The sequence below is a fragment of the Amblyomma mixtum genome, chromosome 2, assembly GCF_055824585.1.
Source record: "Amblyomma mixtum isolate Tamu chromosome 2, ASM5582458v1, whole genome shotgun sequence".
Classification (NCBI taxonomy): Eukaryota; Metazoa; Arthropoda; class Arachnida; order Ixodida; family Ixodidae; genus Amblyomma; species Amblyomma mixtum.
The window spans coordinates 211131802-211150579 of record NC_143013.1 but is presented as its reverse complement, the minus strand read 5'-3'; the positions used below and the strand labels follow the sequence as shown (position 1 = coordinate 211150579).

At 47.1% G+C, this 18778-nt stretch overlaps 1 long non-coding RNA gene across 4 annotated transcripts in view; it reads right to left on the bottom strand.

The window, feature by feature from the left end:
• LOC149362450 (uncharacterized) overlaps positions 1–18471 on the bottom strand; it is a 103444-nt gene extending 84973 nt beyond the window's left edge. For all 4 annotated transcript variants that reach the window (XR_016289000.1, XR_016289002.1, XR_016288998.1 and 1 more), the window contains exons 1-2: positions 18368–18471; positions 18016–18199 (exon numbers count right to left, since the gene is read on the bottom strand). This is a non-coding gene — a long non-coding RNA (uncharacterized LOC149362450). The remainder of the gene's footprint in view (positions 1–18015; positions 18200–18367) is intronic.
• Between the last annotated feature and the right edge of the window lie 307 nt (positions 18472–18778).

Sequence of the window (18778 nt, the reverse complement as noted above, 5' to 3'; positions counted from 1 at the left end):
AGTCCTAGCGAGCTTAGTGGTGGCTGAAATCAGGAACACTGTCAGTTGTGTCCATTGGTTCACCCCCAGGCACGAGTGAAACAACTGGGGTTTAAGAGACTGGAAGGTCCTGACAAGCTGTGTGGTGGCTGAGATCAGGAACGCTGTCAGTCATGTGAATTGGTTTGCCTCCTCCTGGGCACAAGTGAAGCGACCGGGGTGCAAGAAATTGGAAGGCCCTGACAAGCTGTGTGGTGGCTGAAATCAGGAACACAGTCAGTCATGTTCACTGGTTCACCCCTCGGCGCTAGTGAAACGACCAGGATGTATGTGTCTGTGGGGTGGTTCATGCGGCTCAGGCGACGACGGATGAGACATGCCTTCAAACGGCATACGGGGCGACCGACAGCCGGCGCCTGGAAAATGCCAGAGGGCCGAAGGCAAATGGCAGCTACAGGGACGTTGCAGATTTGAGTGTGCGCGAGCCCCAACTGTGTGCACAGGCCGAGGAGCCAGCAGGTCAGCAACGGAGAGACTGCTGGCAGCAGAGGCAAGACGATAGCCCCTGTGAAGTTCTCCCCACAGGGGAGCGTGTCACCTGAATGGACCACAGTCCGCACTTTGGAGCGGCAGATGCCTCCGTAACAGCTGCCTGATTCCGGGAAACAGCTAGGACAATGACTTCACAAGGAATCCGCTAAACAACAACAGATACGGGAGGGCGAACTACAGCAGGATGGAGAGGAGGACCCTGAGAGGAGGAGGAAATTAATGAATGTGGGAGAGCAGAGAGAGATCAGAGATGCCAAGACGAGGGGCCGCATCCTGATAGCAGCAAAGTTGTCGCAGCGTTGTATACAATGTTAATGAATTCTTGTGTAATCAGCATTTTTGTGCAGGTTCAGCTGCGTTGGGAGGAGCGAGGTAGAGTCGGAAGAAACCTGTCGAACACATTCTCCACTCAACAATACTAAGGCTTCTGCTCCCACGGCAGTATCCATGTGTGTCATATATCGAACTGCATCAAAGAAATGTAACAGACTGCACAGTGATTTATTACACATCAAATCGCAGAGAAATGCAGTTAACTGCAGCTCAAAATTGGAGTCTGATGCATTCAAAACATTACAGGTAAAAGGTACTCCAAGCACCACACACTCTGGGCTGGCCTTATGTTTAATGTACGTGTGGAATGCTGCCTTCAATAATCAGGTTTGTGTCATAGAAAAGGTTGTGCGCGTTTGCTGAAATGCAAACCCATTCTGCAATGACCATATGCAACAGTGACCATATAAGCCACTATGCAACAGCAAGATAGCTACATCTACATTGGCACCACGCGTGAGGACAGTAACCCTGTCCCAAGGCGGTTTGACTGATATGCACCAGGAAAAAGTGTACAACTTCCACTAGTATGACAATGGACATATGTCTCAAATATCTCAAATAATGAAAAAGTGCCCATACACACTGGTGTTCCGCAAGGTTCATATTTTTTTAACTGCTTTTTAACTTATCTGTCAATGATTTTGCTCGTATTGCATCCAACTGCAGGAATACGCTGATGACACCGTTCTTCTTTCTAGTCATTTATGCTACAACACAACAATCACAATGTTGCAAAATAACGCCAACAAAGCGATGAAATGGTTTACACTGAATTCGCTTGAATTGAACTCCTCAAAGACCAAACTGATTAGAAACCCTTTGAAGACCACGGAGATTGACTGTCCAGTTTTTCTCCATAGCAATCGCCATTCACCATGTTGTTGCTCTCCAGCAGAGTACGTCCCCTCAATAAAATACATGGGTGTGTTCTTTGAATCCAGCATGTCTTGGGAGACTCATTCGGGACATGTTTGTAATCGACTTAGGAGTGTTGCTTGGTTGCGTTATCACTGCAAAAGTAGCAGAAGTACAGTTCTCTTCCCAGTGAAGAAAATGGTTGCGCATGCACTTGCTTACGGCATACTTTGTTATGGGATTATAGTATTTGCTTTTTGTCCACGTCCTTGGCATAACCATGTTGATTCGCTTTTGAAAAGTATTCTTAAGAGTGTAGCGTACAATTCGTCATTGGTCTCATCGGATAACATTTTTAAAAAGCCTGGATTTCCTCATTTTCATGAACTTATCCATACAGTTGTACTACGACATTTTTGGCAATCTGATTTTAAAGCTGAGCATATTTTCGCAGCATATGTTGCGTTACGCCTCCCGTTTTTCTGTTCCACGATCAAGCACTAGATACGGCGAGGCAAGACGTTGCATGTATGTGCCGAAAGTGTTCAATGACTTGCCGGATTAAATTTTTTCTGCCACATCTATAGCCACGTCAAAAAACCTACTTCATTTGATTTGAACCTTCACGCCAGGTTTTCACTGACAGGTGTGTTTCATAGAAACCTTTTCCACAGGATTTAATTGTCGGGGGTGTCTTTTCTTTCACGTTAATTGCTGTGAGTCCCTCTTCTTTCACTTTACCTGTCGGAAACAGGGAACCCTTTTTATGTTACTTCGATTTTATTTATTGTATTTCAAATACAATAAAAACCTGTGTATTGCTGTGCCAACTTGCCGGGCCAAGTCCTACAAGCCGCTTGTGGCTTAGACGTTCCTGCTGAGCTTTGTAATGAAATATGATGGCAATAAAGTATTATTATTACAATGATTATTATTATAAAATGGGCCACCACAATATAAAGTATTCTTAATATGATTACTATTATTATATAATGGGCCACCAAAATATAGGTGAACTTTTTACACTAAAAGCAGAGACATCTGCGTAGCGAGGAGAGAGCAGTATATATTTCCCAGCTGCAACCAAACAATGCCCAACACAGCTGCAGCTGACTAAACTCAGACAGCCAATTAATACTCGTCTAAATGGCACACTCAATTTCGTTACTTTTAAGGACTGCTTTAATGCTTGGTGCAAAAAGTAAAAACACAGCAGTAACACTAAATGTCGAAACTTATCACTGTATCTGTGGCTGTGCCCCCATGCCACGGATTAGGAGACAGCAAATCGTGTGCACAAATGTAGGCATGAAAGCGCATAACAAAAATACCGAAAAGGAATGGACAATACTGGAAAAAGAACAATGCATGTGTCAAACCAGCTTTAGACAATTACAGATAGAGAGGAAAAAGCAAAATTAATAATAATAAACAAGTTCCAGTTCCATTCAGAAAGTAATACGAGGAATGAAGAACACATTTCGTAGCAAATTCAACACTTGCCAATAGCAGCCGAGTACGCACCACTACATACAGCCACAGGAACATAATTGTGTGCCGCATGCCATTTCTGAGTGGGTCACATTTGAGAGCACAGAAAATCCTACATGCACTCCAAACAAGGCCATGGGATCACCCATCCTAGAACGGAACTATGTGACCTCGCTTTGAAGCACATGCAGTGAATGTGAACACACTGCAAGCCTGCTAACCAACACTTGTTGACACATTGAACCAACAAGCCCAATAATACACATTAATAGAATTCATTTCTGGTTCTGTGGGCCCTTTTAGTGTTTTTCCATCAAGTGATGTATCAGTGTCACTGTGCATGTCTCATCTTCCTACTCACTCCTGTGAGTAGCGCTACTTGCTGTCAACACATATGAATGATAAGGAAAGCAATGCCTGTAATGCCACGGAAAAGTACGCATTTAATGGCCGCATTTTATCTTCTTGTGCCCCTTGTGCTCCTGGGTTTATGGGCCGTTCCCCGAGCTGACCTGCAGTGCTCTGCAGCGGAGCTGGTGTACGATAGCTCACTGCATCTACCCGGAGACTTCATCACATCAGAGTAGCTACCTGCCCAGCCGGAAGAGTTCCTGCAGCATCTGGTTGACTCTGTTAAAGACCTCCGCCCTATTCCGCCTCACCCTCACGGCCGCCACACCATCTTTGTTCACCCGGACCTCGCCACTTCCACCCACGTTTTCGTTCGCTGCAATGTTATCCGAGCGCCGCTCACCCCGGCTTACAACGGACCATTCCACATCCTTCACCGCACCCTCAAAACTGCCACCCTCCACCAAAATGGCCGCGAAGAGACAGTAAGTATGGACCGCCCCAAGCCGGCCTACATGGAGACCTCGCTTGAGTGCCTCGCAGTGGCGCCCTCCATTGGCAGCCCCCCATCCGCGGCCTCCGACTCTTCTCTTCCCTGCCTGCGCCGCCGGCCTTCGGTGCGGTTTCGACTTGACGTCTAGGGGGGGTGCCCTGTAGCGCCCGCCTCTGGAAAGCGTACCGCCAAGGCATGCCCGCGCGAGAAAGAAAATGAAGACTGCACAGGGCTGTGGCACATGATGCTACGGCAAGCAGTGCTATTCTTGCCAAGATCTGACTGCTCGTTCCTTCGTTCCTTAGGCATAAGCCTACAAGGGCACCGATTACTTGCAGCTCCATGGTGGCAAGGGTATTCATCAAAATGATAACTTGTAAAAAGAAGTGAAAGGTTGCATGGGTCCTTAAAAACTAAACCTACCTCTGCTAATACCTGCAGCACGGATACTTGGTTTGTTCCTCATTTTAGGACTAATTATAAACTCCAAACACTGCAACACAATCTTCCGCATGTACTCAACAAATATAAACACACAACAAATTTTAGATTCAAACAATTGCGACGGTATTTTGTTGATATGTGGTGTATTTTTTCCAGATTCATTGCTTCTGATTCTCTAGGTGCACTATGATCTAGAGATAATTTTGTGCATTTCTCTAAAATTTTGATCATTTCATACAACTTCATGTGCATATTCTGCTTTAATGTATGTATATATGTTCAAAATATGTATCAGTGAAAATTAAGTAAATCTTTGCGATTCTATTACATGTGCATTTCTTGATTACGTATCATTTTGCACTAGACGAGCCTAGGAGCTATTGCTTTAACCACACAATTGTATTCATTCAGTGTATTTCATTGTTTGTATTCTATAGTGTGAACTTTTGTTCTTTTGTTGTATCTTATGTTTATTTCCATCACCTTATATGCCGAAGCCACTGCTATCTAACGGTTTTCCGGGCCCAGTCAAGCTGCGAAAGCAGCTTTTTCCCTGGAAATCCTTCCAGTTGTTCTGGAGAAATATCAACTAAGTTCAGAGGTTACCAATAGACAAAGCACAGAAAACTATGCCTCAGAAAAGCCTCATCATTCTGGTGTGCTGGGCGCAACCTCAGTCCCAGCTAAACAGAATCGTGTTTGCACAAAAATGGCTCCCCAGCCACCACCTTAGAGCAACCAAGCCAGTGTTACTGTAACTAATTACGCTCGAAATTTGAGCCTTTTTATTTTTTTGGGCTCACAGGCCAGTGCCTTCGCCAAAAAATAAGAAGACAAAAGTGTCATTCAGATGCATCCTATCACAGGCACAGTATAGCTACGACATGAGAAATGTGTTGCTATCCAGTGCATGCTTCTGATGCACAGCCACTAAAAAAAAGTAAATTTTTCTTTTCTGTTGGGCTCCTGAACAGGTATTGAAAAAAAAATTAAGAGAATGCTGCTAAGTACACATATCTAATGTTCCAAAAAAATATGCATCAATGAATCACCTGTCTGCATATGTACAATCAGTCAAATACAACTTAAAGGGACTATGCAGTAAATTAATTGAGACTATGTAAAGCAGAAGAGAGATAGGCAATCCATCACTCGTCACCCCAGCGCAAGAATTTTTGAGCTAGCATCAATAACAACAAAGTTATAGACGATTAAAAATCACGCTCCTCCTCTCCCCCCTCAACTCGTACGCGCGGAGCACCATAAAAAAATTAAGAAAACAGCTCCGGGACTGGGCTCCGCCCATGAATACGTCATTCGCTGACGTTCGGTTTACGACTTCCAGTTGTCGCACCTAACTCCCGAGGAGCAGCGTGCCTGAGCAGCGTCTCTCCACTTTCTTGGATTGCGGCGCTCGTCGGTCGAAGCTTCAGGTGCTTGACATTCATGCCTGACTGTCGAACGAGCGCTGGGTTATAGTAGTAAGTGTCAGGTGCGAAGTGTCGACCGCAAACACGCGAGTCTTCGGGGGGCGTGCGACACTGGCAGTCCGACGCGCTCCATCCAGGCTGCTCGCTCACGCATGTCTCTAGGAATAACATGCCTGAGTTCAACACCTCGCCAGTCACTGGGTTTGCAGCCGACGACACAGCAAGGCGTATTCATCTTGGGCGGTCGAAAAAGGCACTGCGAGTGGCTCCCAAACTCGCGACAGAAAGAGGCAGCAGAGGTAAATTAAAACCATACGTGTGAAGGCAATACCCTGGCTCGCGCTTGCCCGAGGGGGTCGTGCGGCGGCTCGAGCAGACGATTTTCACCGCTACTGGAAGTGTGCCCGTGACGTCGTAGCTGCCGCGGCTCGAGCGAATGGCAGCATGTGGTGGCCTGCCGACGTCATGGAACTAGTGACGTCTGTTTTCCCGATTTTGGTTTCAAAATGGGTCCCTACGAAGACACCAAACGGCCCGCAAATTTTAAAAAACACGATTTTTAAAAATTCATAATAAATTGCCGGCTCAATTCAGAAGACTAATACTTGGTGTGAATGCTTCTGAGCATCACTTCTAACATTTACAAGCGGCTTTTAATTCTTTGCATAGTCCCTTTAAGAATGGAGACGCCATGCCTCCTCCACTGACACCTCATTGCCTTTAGAGCTCTTCACTAGTTAAAAATAGTGGCCAGGGAGCAAAGCTCACAATGCAAGGGATGCACTGCCTTCCAGCAAAACAAGAACTGCGCCTACCCAGAAGAAGGCAATGAAGCAGCTCTGAAGATACGAGCCTTGCTTTACAGCAAATGTGGATCATGCTTCACCTGCTATACATGGTTTCAAGTGAGAGAACAAAAAGTGAGATTGTGCGCACTGTGTCATGAGAGTTAGGAAATTTCAGATAGCACAGCACTGGCAAAGATGATTCCAGGCAATTATCACTAGCTTCAATAAAATGTGCTTCCTCCGAAAGCAAACTGCACAGCGTTGCGTGGCAAAGCGAGCTGTCATATGAATGTACAATTCGTCCACAACGAGTGGTCACTGTGTCATCACGGGCAGCGAGTGTACCAACAAACTTACTTCCAACACACGCCCCCTGCTTCCTAGCAACCTCCCACTCGCGCTGGAGGACATGTGCACTGTAACTCACATCACCACCATCTACGGCACCCGGTCCCATGCACCACATGACGAGGACGCACCACGCCTCTCCTATTGGTGCACGCTCCCTGGCATGTTGCCAGCATGCGGTGACTCTGAGTGCACGTCAGCTCTGCGGGGCCCAAGGAAAGACAGCCGCCACAACTGCGGTGCAGTTGAAACACTGCAAACACCTGCTCTTAAGCTGCACCGTTTTCACCCAGCTGCATCCTGAGATGCCTACAGGACACTGGGACTGATCGCAAACAATCGACAGTCTTGTGGTAGTGGGACAGTGCACACACCTGCAACCGAACAATGGTGAGAATCTATGCATCGAGCAGACGAGCTTTATGTCCCGTCTGCTTCTCGACAGGTAGACACGCATGACAGAGCACTCACTGCACCCTACCAATAGATGAAAAGCAGTTGAGTACCCACTGCATGTAGCTCACTTGGTACACTAATGTACACGAGTGCATACATGTGTACAATGTGCATACATGTGTACAGTGTGCATACAAGTGCACAATGAGCATGCACATATACATACCATATTTACTCGCATAATGCTTGTGCCCCCCCCACACTGGCTATCAAAAAATGGAATTTTTTTTTTCCTCGCATTATCAACACACCCCCGTAAATTACTGCCGTGAGTCAGCTGCTCGCGGCAGCGAGCGCCATCTTTCAAGACAGTTATTTTGCTTTGAAAATTCAAAATGAAAATATCAGAAGAAAACGCGTTTCAATCTCCCGTTCCACTCACCCAGTACCGAGTTTGGGTGCTACCTATCAGAACCACGTTAAGCACACAGGCAGCGGAAGCTTGCACGCAATTATTGCTTTGCTGGGGGCTACCCACAGCCACGCATTTTGACGGCGCCGTCCCCCCCATGAACCCAGCGCCATAGACAGGGCCGGGGTGACTAACAACAAAGGATGCTCCGTGATGTTTCTTTCTTGACAGGATTGGAAGGCTGTCGGCCGTCCACCCCCTCCCTACTCTCCCAACCTTGCCTCCTGTCTCCAGTCCGGGCTTTCTCTTCACTTATTTGGGCAAGATGTGTCGACTGCTGCGATAGCATAGTGCTGTCGTGCAGTGGCCAGCGAAGCTGATCTGTTTGTGCCGACGGGGGTTCGAAACCCAGTCGCGGCAATATTTATTTTATTTCTGCACCCTCAAAGTCAGGGACACCACAAGATTCTTGGTTGGGTTTGACCCCGTGAAGTAGTGTTTTCGCACCAAAATACATAGGCACATTGATGTGTACAGCTGTCTGAAAATGCAACACTGTGACAGGTTCGTGCTAATGTACGCTGGTAGATCTTCGACTATCTGTGGGACGGCGCCGGGCCTGAGTTTGTTTCTCGCGTTGCAGCTACACTGCTGCTTCGTTGATCACAAATTCCTGAGACCTAATCCGTGGGGCAAAATGCCTCTCCCAGACACAGACATGCTTAGAGTCAAGGCTAAATCCACCGCCTTCCTGTCTGGATACTGCCCGCTTCATTATTTTATGCTGTTTGGCGTCGCTCAGCAGACAGAACAGCGAGGCCTATTCCTGCGTACCTCCACAGCCGGCGCGGCAACCCGTCACGCAGCAAGTATTCGGCATCACAGGCTTGCGTGTCATGTGCACTCTACTTGTTTTGCAGACGAAGGCAAAGTCAGAAGAGAAAATAGTTGCTGCCACACCGCCAGCATCCGATTCTGCCCGTAGACTCATGGCCATAGAGGCGCTCGCTTGCTCGCATCGTTGCCCCCACAGGACTCGTAGCACCGCCTCGTGAAAGGCACGGTCAACATATGAACCATTGCAGTATGGAGAAGTTTCATGACCATAAAAACATTGAAGGACTACGGTACTACATACCGAGTAGTAAAGAAGAGACTGTTGCAGGCTAAACGGTATGCTGCAGCTGCAGATGGCTAATCACAGGGATCTTGTGCAGCATACCGTTGCTGAAAGCCTGCTGAAAGCTTGCCAGAATTCGACGAGCTACCAAAGTGTGAAAATGGCTGTGGACCTAACAATGTGTTTAGCAAGACAGCAAAATGTGCTACAAACATAATTCCGACAAAGTGACGACGAACAATGTCACAGCACAAATATATGGGTGAATAAACGCTGCACGCATGCACGGCGATTGCTGCATGCGTGCAGCAAATTGCCCCTGCAGGTCATCGTTGCTGTGAATATTTGTTCTATCATCTTCTGCTGGTTGCTTTGAGACATTTTCATTTGCAGGCATTGTTTGCAAAGGGCAGCTTTTTCCATACAAGAGGAGATATGTTTTCTGTCCTTTGTTCCATCACTCTTAAGCTGGGAGCTGTCAATGGGGCGCACGTCCTGCTGCATTTTTTCTTTAATTAGTGTTTCATTTTTTAATCTGAAGTTTGCCAAGTATGTGCTTTGACATTGAGTTGCCATTTGTTCAAGGAGGTTCTGCAGTTGTTGGTTTTGAAATTTTGCAGGTTTCACATTGTGTAATTTGTAGAGGAGGGAAGCTCGTATGTCGTTCCTACAAACTGGGTCGAGGAAGCTGGGGCTGGAACAGTTTGTTTCTGGCCTCCAACAACGAAGAAAAATGAAGTTGGCCGCATGGTACAGATTAGAGCAGATGTGGAGGATGGCTGGAAGCAGTAGCCAGCTAGGATTCTGTCTACCAAAAGTAAGCAGCTTGTCATATAACTTCAGATATTTCATGACAAGAGGGGAACTGTGTGGAAGGATCAAATGTCATTACCTGCATTTATTTTTCAGTGCTGCTTGTCGTCTGACGTTTAACTGCCTTGATGTTTTGTCCACTAAATTAATTTTTTTTTTCAGAACTAAAGTAATATTTTCTGTGAACTGATGTTTCAGCTAGTCACTGTTGGAAAATTTAAATATTAAGCAGCCAATTATATGCTTCATTGTACCTGTTTGTATTCTCGGCTAAAAGCGAAATCATTGCAGTTGAAAACAAACTGGCATGCAATCCTTTGGAGTTTATGTATCAAGAGTACTCTGCTCAGTTAATGTTGCAGTTCCTGCTCATAGAAGTAAGTTGGAACAAGTGGTGAGATAGGCAGAGTTTTGAAATGTCAGGTTGTAGGACTTAATTTTTCAAAGTTCCTTGAGCTTACATGTCGCCTTAAAGGTTTTTGTTGTGTTGTCTTCAACTTTCAAATGACCTTCATTTTTGAAACCAGGCACCTACGTGCGAGCCAAGGAATGTTTAGCGAACGCATTGGTTACATCTCATCTGCAGTCCGAAGACTCTGATGCTGCAAAAGAGTCAAGGAGCAGGCGAAAAAAAAAGGATTTTCACTGATAGTGAGGATGATATGTCAAGCTCAAGTCTGCATAGTTCATTCACGCAGAGTGAGTGTTTGACAGTTTGCTTCTTGTATACTTCAATGTTTTGCATTTAACCTTAACATAGAAACCTATTTCAGCCCTGCGTCTCATGCACATCTACACAAACATCACAAGCTGCAGAAGTTTGAAACAGTTCCTGTCGCTTACTGGCGGGGGTGCAAGGAAAGCAAGGAAAATAGCAGCTGCACCTTGAGGAGCTAAACAGAAGGTGCGATGGAGTATTAATTGCAATGTCTTAGTAGTGAACTTTTCTTGGTGGTATTAATGGCTTTAAACAGGTTGAAAAAACTTTTGTATTCTTGCTGTTCTGCTAGAAAGCGAATGCTGGCACTTAGGTCTAATGTATGAGATTATCGCATTGTGATTACATTATTCGATGCACAAAGTTAACTGCCGTGCTAACTTCAAAGGAACAAAAATGTTACACGATTGACGACGAATGCAGATGAAATTGGCATATAATGAACTTCCTCTTACTGTATCATCTGACATTCTGTTTTGCACATGATTGTGTAATTTTTCTAACATGCATATCAATTCAAGTGGTGCAAGTGGTCGACTCCACAGTGGTTTCGTCAGAAATGCTCTAGAAAAATTTTGCAGAGAATTCATTCTGGAGATTTTTGGATGTAAACAGCATTCACTGAGTTTTGATTTTTTATATTAAATTAGACCCACTCTCTTCTGTAATGCCATTGGTTGTGAATAGTCCATTGTTTAAGGGAAGCTCCCAATTAAGTCGCAGTAGGTTTGCATAATAGGGAAGTAATCATTGGCATTCATATAATTGCATATACAGTTAAATCTCGTTACAAGAGACACTGTTACAAGAGACGCTCGGTTATAAGAGACACTTGAAAATGGTTTGGTTGGTTTTCCTATGTTTGCCATGTTAACAACATTGCATACAAGAGACATGGTTACAAGAGGCACTTGGTTACTAAGGACAACTTTTTCAGGTCCATCTTCCCTATTTAGAAGAGACACAACCCAGGTGTGCTCATGCAATGCAGCTGAAGCATGCCAACTCGTACATGATGCACATCAGATCCCTTAGCTAAATTCTGTTCCATATCAACGTCCTTTTTGTTGTATATGTCAGGAACTGAGGAGTGCTTCCCCATGATTGGAAAGTCAAAATGACCCCGCGGTTTCAACCACTGGCATCGCATTACTGTCACCTACGAAGCAAATCAAAATGCATGAATGCCATCCAGCATTTTTAACTCCTCGCTGTTAAAATTTAATCACAAAATGGAAGCCCAGAATCCTGATGTCTTTCTCTTTGTGAACAATGCTTCTTGCAGCACCAAAAGCACCAAAGTTCTCGTGCTCAAAGCCACCAAAGTTATCTTTTCCCCCAAACTCCACACCCCACCTTCAACCAATAGACAAAGGCATTACGCACTCTGTCAAGTTGCTGTACAAAGTACAAAACAAGGTTCGTAGAATGCCTGTTGCTCGACAGGCAGCAAGACTGTACAATAGTAATTGATGTGAAATTGCTGCTCAGGTGATTTCAGTTGTCTGGAATGGCCTGAGAAATGAAGCTGTGAAAAACCGTTTCAGACAAGCAGGCTTTAAATGTGGTGACATGATGTAAGAGGGCCCAGGATTGGATACTGTGGAAAGCTTACTTGAAGATGAAGCTTGGGCGAGCATCCAAGAGATGCTGAGGTGCCAGAATCTTTTGAGGAGTTCGTATCTGCAGATGTGGATCTTATGTGCTCCTGAAGAGCTTAAAGACTGTGCAATTCTCACGCAAGTAAATGGCACATTGCCATAGAGGAATGAGGACATTTTAGAGGGAAAATGTCAGCATATGAGGGTGACGAGCATGTATGAGTGCTTCCAAGGTATTAGAGCAACAGGAAGGCTTCCAAAGTGAAGTGCTTTACCTCCAGAATTTGGGAAGGAATACACTCTGCACTCATAGAAATACATTCTAACATGAATAACTTCTTTAAGCTTTCGTGAACAATTGCCTATTAATGCGTGTGAATGCACTGATATGCTGATATGCAGTAAACTGATCAACACGGTGCTTTTAGAATTTTTGGTTACAAGAGACATTGCTTACAAGAGACATCTTTTCAGGTCCCTTGAGAGTCTCTTGTAACGAGGTTTTACTACAAAAGAAAGCTTGTAGCTATGGATAATAAGGACGGAAAACTGGGCGAGTTGGTGGGGATTCATACTTTCAACTGCGCAAAAAAACGCAGACAAAAGGTAGAAGGCACGACACGAGCGCAGATTCTTATAAACGCTAAAAAAAACCCAGGGCACAGACGGATAGAAACAAACGCAACACAGTCACGAACTTTGGCGCGTGCACTGTCAATTACTTCAACAAAACAAAAACCCCCAAAAAAACAAGGAAAAACCAACAGGTGGCATCCGGTCAGGCCAACGTTCCGTACTTCCTACTCGTGCAGAGATAATTGCGTAGAAAAGGTATCTCCTCATCCAGCAGGCCAACGGAAGGCGACACAGCTGCGCTCGTGTCGTGCCTTCTACCTTGTGTCCGTGTTTTTTTGCGCAGTTGAAAGTATGTAGCTATGGATGTGCTTGGGACGATGCTATTGAGTAATTACTGCCCCATGAAAAATCTCCTCCACCTTACAGTGCACCAAAGACCATTCTAGCTCACTTTGAATTGTTGGTCAATTCATTCTTGCCCCACCAAATGACAGCTGTCTCACTTCAGATCATTCATCGGTGAGGTGGTGGTCCCAGGTTGAAATGCCAGATCAGGATGCATTTTTCTTCAGTTACAAACTTATATTGCATGTAGCTGCACACTGGCGTGAATGGCAGTGGGTAATTACTCTCCTATCATTGGCTCTGAATGTTCAGTATGGATTATGTTCATGCAATTATTTCATTGTAACACACATGTAGCTCAGCTGTGTACATGTCATGGATTTTGCAGGTGAAAGCCCATTCATACTAGTTGAAAGCGATAGAGGTGAACCTCGGTACAATAATGGAAAGCAGCAGATGCGGGAGCACCATAAACCTGGTAAATAAATGGCTTGCTTCAATGTGCAGCTTCACCCAGGGGCCAGAGCAAGCGGTGTTAATCAGTACTTGAAAAGTTGCCTTACTTAAGGCGACATTTTTGTGTGTTACAGGTGCCCAAAGGCACACTGTGCAACAAGCCTCACAACCATCTGGATCAGCCCCCAGGGATGCACAGAAAAGGCTAAATACCTCCCACACTCGAAAGCATGACTCAGGCGCTAGATTTTATTCACATCAATTCAGCAAAACCTCCACGAATGAACAAAGTATTCACTCCTCCGGTAGTGCCCATTTCGCCCTTCAGTCTGTGTTCATAGTAAAATGCACTGTTACTGCTGTTTAATTCGAAAATAGTTTCATTTGCATTGATACTGATGCAGGGTTTTAAATGTATAGTACCTTGCAACAGTAGTAAGAGTAGCCCAAAGCAGTCGATTGGTTTGTGTTGAGCGCATTTGTCATAATATGAAGCTGTGACATGAGGTGTACTCTAATGTACACGTGCGTTTACTTATTTTCTTATATTGTAAAATGGCCTGATTGTTTTTTTTTTCAGATATATTAATTTACTAAAACATTTCTACATGTGTTTAAAGGGTCCCTGAAACGGTGTCCATGCAGGCAAGGAGAAGTCGAAGTATTGATAGACATTGAACGATCCATTATCCTACCGCAAAAATTTTTGATCTACCTTGTGTGGAACCAGATATAATGGCTATTAAAAATGACCACCAGCCTTTTCCCTCTCAACTCGTACACCGGAGCGGACCATAAAAAAATAAAGATTACAGGCCGGGACCATGCTCCGCCCACAAATACGTCATCGACGAGATCGGTTTGTTTACTTCCGGTTGACGCGCTCTTTCGCTCGCTCGCTCGCTTTCCCGCTGTCTGCTGTGTTCACCTGTCTCGCAACCGTCGCTGCGGCTTCTCTCGTATTATGGACCCCGAGCTGAAGGAACGACTTTTGCGGATGAGTGCCGAAATGGGATTTCAGCCTTAAGGCGGGGACATATGTGCGAAAAGTGTGTGCGATTCGCTGCGGCGCACCGTTGTGAACGACGTCGTAACGACCGATCGCAGCTCGTCTCCTGCGTCCAACCTGCTGGATGTCAACGACGAGCCGCGCGCTGAAAACGCAACGACGGGAAGCGGGAGCCAATACGAGCGCGGAGAGCGGCAGCGTCATGGTGCCGTACAGCGCGCTGCTCAGGGCGCTCGGGACCGGCCTGCCAGCCTTGATGCCGGCCGCCGACGACTGAAAAACGCGCTAATATGGCTTGTTCTCGTCCATAGCAAGCCCTTGGATAGATGCATGTCAAAAGTGCATAATTTCTGACGATCGTTGGCCAATACCGAGTTGCTAGTAAAAGTGATGACTGCGATACAAGCAAATTTCATCCCACAGCTAGCCGCTTTGGTGCTGCTGCTACTTGGTGCGGTTCGCCTACCGTCTGCTAGCTCCGTTGCTGAAGGCATTGTGGAAATCGAACATATCTTTTATTATGGGACGAGTTCGCAGTAAAGCGATGTGAATAGTAGGCCTTTTATTATAGCGCAGGTGACTTCCGAAGCGCCGTCAGCTGCGGTTTCAATGCGAAACCAGATAGGCCTAGCGACGACTAGGGCAGCCTGGGACCAGCGCGCAGTTCGTCGCGCGGCGTTGCCGCAGGCGGTGTCGTTGCCGAAAGATCCACTTTTGCACAGACATATTTTCGTTGCTCGAATCTAGGAAGCATCCTCTCTGGTATCATGGCTGTTTTGCATTTTCTTGTGCGAACGTGATGTACGCCGAGCATGCCGGCCGGCCGGCCAGCCTGGAGCCCGTCTGCCGGCGTCATAAAAACGAGCTAAAGTGTGTTTTTGACGTAAATAATAAACCCTGGGATAAGAAATGTGAAAAATGTGTCATTTTTGAGGATCGCTGACCAATACTGAGCTGCTGGCAAATGTAACGACTGTGATACGAGCAAATTTCTTGCCACAACCGTCTCGCAGCTGCCGCTGGCCCGACGTGGGATCCGGCTCGCCTGGCGCCCGCTCGCTTCGCTGCTGAAGGAGTCGCGGAAAGTGACCATACTATTTTATTGTGAGATGATGCTGTTGACTGCAAAGCGATGTGTAGAGTAAGCCTTTTATTATAGCTCAGGCGACTTCCGAAGCGCCGGCCGCTGCAGCTTCGATGCCAAAGGGCAATAGGCCTAGCGACGACCACGGCAGTCAGGCAGCAGCAGAGCTCGTCGCCCGGACCGCCCGCGAGCGGTGCCGTTGCCGAAAGCTCGCAACATAAGCAGGCATGCTTTGTCGCTGCTCGAGAAGTATTTCTGATAACAAGGCGATCTTGCCTTGTGATATTTGTACACCATCCCAAGCAGCGCTCAGGCATTGCTGCACGGCGGCGAAGTGCGACTGCGACACCGGTTGTGAGCGAAGCTTGGGTAGAGTGGCGCAGCGATGCTCACCGCTCCGTGTGTCCCTGCTTGTAGTGGGGCGGCAGTTCGCAAGCGACGATCGGTGCGGCGCGTTGGCCAAGTTTTTAAGGACACGCCGTTCAGAAATCGGGCGCTGAATCCTGACGACGACGACAGCTCGCTCACTTCCATCTTTCGGCAGACAGTGCCGAAGGGCAATATCTTGCCGGTCCCTGGCTTTGCAATCAATGACGCAGCACGGCCGATTCATTTCGATTGAGCATGCGACGGAGGTCACGAAAGAAATCAGTAGCGCGGTGACGACCGCACCTCGATATTCGATTCGACGGCGACGCCGGCGGAGTGACACAAGCGGTACGAGCAGACGACAACAATGTAAACCGGAAGTGCAGTACTAATTTCTGACACCGAACACACAATAACTGCGTAAACATGCATATAAACGACAACTCTGCTTGCTGAAATGCGAAATGTTTCCGAAAAGAGTAAGAGTGTGAAGTATCTAGAGCTTCTAGTTTGTTAAATGCGTGATTTCACGTTGGCACCGCGAACCAATCATAGCCCAGCACTTGTGACGTAAAGAGTACAAACTGACGTAATGAGTACGGATTCGGGCGGAAGTTCACCGCCGCTGGTCGCCGCGAGGCTCGGGAGAGGTAGTTTTTGAAAATGTATTATAAATTATCTACTCGCCTGTGATGTATTGTACGCGGCATGAACGTTCAGTGGCTTACGCTCTACATAATGCAAGTATTTGTTTGCCAACCTCAGACACCCCTTTCAGGGACCCTTTAAAGGCTGAAAACATGCAGCCCTCCTAATGTGGCAGGTACAAAATTATTTGTTATTTTTCGAGCTAAAACACTGCAAGAACCGATGAGAACTTATAACAGCTTTATATATTTTATAGAAGAACTAGTTTTTCTGTTGTCACATATTTCTTCTGCCATCATATGTGCAGTACCTTTTCTTTGTGGTGAATACAATAAATGATATTTCAAGGTTAAGAACTAGATCTAGCTTCAGCAGAGCAATCTCAAGTGACTGGTACGTGATATGTATATAAACCTGACTGTGCTATGCTCCAGTCGTTTTTGGATGGTCCGCTAATGCCAAGAAACATGTTGGGTTGCTTGACTTGCAAAAATAACAAGCACAGCTGTCCAGTCTAAGTGGCTTTAGTTTACAACGTAGTTACGCGCGTCTATCGCGCCCAGCGACTACCGGCAGAATCTGCAATGCACGCGGGTTCCAAACGGCAGTCTGAACGCGACACGCGAAGAAAACATGCTCGCGGAGCAGGAGTTCGTCTGCTACGTGCACCTCAATCATGGCAGCCGGCGGCGGCGCACCGCAGCGCCGCGGCTGGGCGTCAGTGCATACCACCTATATTTCTGGGCTTGAGAATAATAAACATTGGTATGGAACCCTCAGTTGTATGGCCTCAAACTATTGCAAGCAGGTTGCAGTCGACCAGGTTGGCCAGTACCAATCCCCAATGCTAGGCTAACCCGGGCATGCACCCATAATCCGAATGGAAAAGTTGGCCATACGTCCGTGGCCGGCATGTCGGCCAGTCTCCGGCCAGTGTCAATTCCCGACATCGCGCCAACCTCGGCATGCCAACTAAGAACCGACCGGTAAGGTCGGCCACCTAAGTCGGCCATATTGTCAGTGGCCGACAGGTCGGCCAGTCTAAGGCCAGTGTCAATCCCCACGCTCGGGCCAACCTTGGCAGCGAACGTCGGCCCGGCCAAAATATGGTCGGCGCCAAAGTAGGTTGGCAGAACGTCGGAACGAGCTTTTTTGTCTGCTTGGGCAGCTCCCTCGGTGTACTCTCTTCGGGTGCTGCGTCTCGGCTATGTAGCACTAAACGCATAGCGTCTCGGCCTAGCGTTTCGGCCTGGCGTCTCGCATAGCGTCTCGCGGGTGGCATAGCGTCGCGGCGACTTGGCAATGAGGATTGTGCTTACCTGCATTAGGAAGAACGCCCCACCACTGCCTTCCCCTTCAAATAAAACACAACTCTGAAGTCAAGCCAAACCACTTACTCACCAAACAACGCTTTTCACACGGCATACAAGCTCCCTTGCCGCGATGCATGTCCTCGCCTGGCGCCACTGCGTTAACCCAGGGACGCACATCTCCCCGATGTCAACAAGACGCAAGTACCTAGGGCTTGATGGATCCGCGCACACAGCAGGCCTGTCCTCAGTGACACAAAGTCAACCAACAGTGTCTGCAAAAAACAGGCGAACGCGAGGGTGAGCGAAGGATGCCAACGAAGAGCATCGCAAGGGACGACACGGAGCAAAGAAACGCCGCTACTTGGCCCCTTCATTCGTGTCGCCCCTGCGCCGTTTTTCGTTGATTTCAGCATAAACCAACCATTCCAGATCACACTTACGTTTTTCAAACGACAAGCACGCCATCCTCACGCCACATTTTTCAAAAACGCACGGTCACATGCTGGACGGCGTTACAGTGCACTAGAAGGGGGCAGTGGGCTCACTCGCCGGCACATGCTATGCGGAGCGGTGGCTCCGCGAACGTCGACGATATGTGCTTCTCCGAGAGGCCGAGCGGCGGCGCTGGTGTCGGCTTCAATGTAGCAGATGGTAGCAGCAGCGGCCCGCGCGCTCATTTCCCTCAGCTACCTCAGCTCCGCGCAGCTGCGTTTGTTTGCGGTGGACGTCGTCGCGTGGGTTTTTTCGTGCAGTGTTTTTGGCGAGCACAGCATGAAGTTATAAGTGTGCTTTTGCAGGGACTGGGCTGTGCCGCGACATCGGCAAAAACACTGTTACGCGCCTGGGTGCCA